Source organism: Puma concolor, chromosome D3 (assembly GCF_028749965.1).
Source record: "Puma concolor isolate L17-30 chromosome D3, mPumCon1.1.hap2, whole genome shotgun sequence".
Taxonomy (NCBI): domain Eukaryota; kingdom Metazoa; phylum Chordata; class Mammalia; order Carnivora; family Felidae; genus Puma; species Puma concolor.
In genome coordinates this window covers 11,501,448-11,503,498 of record NC_141678.1, presented here as the reverse complement: position 1 = coordinate 11,503,498, position 2,051 = coordinate 11,501,448, and the positions used below count along the sequence as shown (strand labels likewise).

General features: G+C 54.4%; 1 long non-coding RNA gene across 1 annotated transcript; it reads right to left on the bottom strand.

Annotated features, from left to right (window-relative positions):
- Positions 1–475: 475 nt before the first annotated feature.
- Positions 476–1,652, bottom strand: LOC147575305 (uncharacterized). Its single transcript, XR_015242697.1, has 2 exons — positions 1,501–1,652; positions 476–1,282 (listed from the first exon to the last, which is right to left on the bottom strand). It is a non-coding gene; the product is annotated as an uncharacterized LOC147575305 (long non-coding RNA).
- Between the last annotated feature and the right edge of the window lie 399 nt (positions 1,653–2,051).

Genomic DNA, 2,051 nt, shown 5'->3' with positions numbered 1-2,051 from the left:
AGCATTCTCTCTTTTTGGGACACTTGTTCTTGGAAACCACGCCATGTTGTGAAGGAAGCCCAAGCATTCCTGAGAAGCCCAACTAGATATAACCCGCGCTGGCTTGTCAGCCATGGGAACAGGGAGAAAGAATCTACATTCAAGGGTGTGAACACCAACTAACACCTTGTGGAGGTGTCTGCCTCTCACCCCATGGGGAAAAAAAATGACTATTGAAGGTGCTCAATCTGGGCAGAAGACACGGGATACAAAGTGCACCCCAACTCCAATGACAACTATGAGGTCTGGGAAAAGGCCTCCTTTTACGGTGGTATAAAGGTTCAGGGAGGTGAAGTCCCACCCCTACAGTCACCAGGCTCCTAAGGGAAAGAATATTCAAGCCTGCACCTGCCTGGCCCTCAGCCCTGTATCTTTCCTTGCTAATAATGATCATGGGTGGTCTTTGTGAGCATCCCCAAAGCAGAGGCCAGGCAACTGGATGTTCACACAGAAAGCGCTTGTTAGATGTCTGGAGCGAGGACTCCTTAGGACATAGAGATAAAAGACCTCCCTGCTTGGGGAAGGAGTCACCGCCTTCTGTAGTTGGTCAACCTCAGAGTTCCAGATGGATACCAGGTCGCTGAGAAAACCCGTCCTTCATAAAAGCTGTAATTCAGAGCCCCTTCCTCAGTATGATGCTAGAAAATGGGCAGGAACGGCTTAGCTTCTAAGCCTTTTTCTCAGCTGTAAAATGGGGATAAGGAGTTTGCCCAAGCCCGCATGTCCCGGAAGGGACTGGTGATGCACATCGTGGCCCCTAAACGGTGGCTTTCTTCCTTCACCTACTAGAGCCGCCCCCCAATGCAAGTGGTAGGGATGTGCTGATAGGTTTCTTTGCACCCCGGGCCTCCGGTGTTCTCAGTTCCTGGTTCTTGCTGGCAAAGCCCGGGGACCCTCGGGCTGGCTCAGACCCTAGAAGCAGGCCTCTCTTCTCTTAGATCTCAAAGTTCCTGCCAGCAGAGGCAACTTCCTGTCTTTGAGGTGCAGTTAGCCCATCCAATGCTTTGAGACTGTGAACAATACCCCTCTCTGGGGTTTTGTGGTCCCCTCTGTAAAGGGTAGGTGCTGGTTCACGGGGCCAGGTTCTTTGACATCTGTAGATGGTGGTGAGGGGGCTCTGTACAGAGGAGCTCAGGAGCTCTACCCACGGTCCAGGAAACTCTAGAAGAATGGCTGAGGAGCTGGCACCGAACTGGGTAATAGCTGATGAGGGGCTGGTGATGTCCATTCTGGGCTCAGTCACCTATGAGAGACGCAGAGGCCATAGAAGCGGGAAGCCAGGTCAAGGACCCCTCGGAGGAGGAGGAAGGAGGTGGGCAACAATCATAGCTCCCGATTTCCCAGCTTGCCCGAGGTGCCAGATGCTGGCTGTGCCTCTTAGCTGCTGGGAGACCTTAAGTGAGCCCCTTCTCCCCACTCTATGGAGCAAGGAAAAGGGTGATTGAGATGAGGTCACTCAACTCTGCACATGTGGTTTCCCATGAAAATGCTCATCCATGTCCGCGCTGGGCATGGAGAAAACGGTCTTGTTGAGGCTGCAACCGTCTCCATGGCTGCGGCTGCAGACTGAGAAGTCCCACTGGGAGATGTCACAGGTTGGATTTCTGGGGAAAAGACTGAGATGTTCACTAAAAGGGATCCACCCTTAGGGAAGAGGGGGGAAAGTTGAGCTGCGGCGTGAACCCAGTGCAACAGCCTTGGCTGACCCCGTGGCAAGCTCTGGAGCTAGGGTGACCCTTCAGAGGTGTGCCGGGGGTGGCCTGGCCAGGCCTTTATACCCCCCTGCATGGGCATATCCCCAGCTGTGGGCTACGGCAGAGCAGGGCATGCCCTTTGGGTAGGTGGCTTTCTACAGCTGGGGGATCGGATAGGAGCAGTGAGTCCCAAGGAAATACATGGAGTGGGGGTGGGGCAGGGAGGGCTTCCTGAAGGAGGCGGCCTCTGGCTTGAGTGCTAAAGGTCACGGGAGAAGGACTTGGCTAGGTGAAAGACAACAGGGGCAGGGGTGCAGG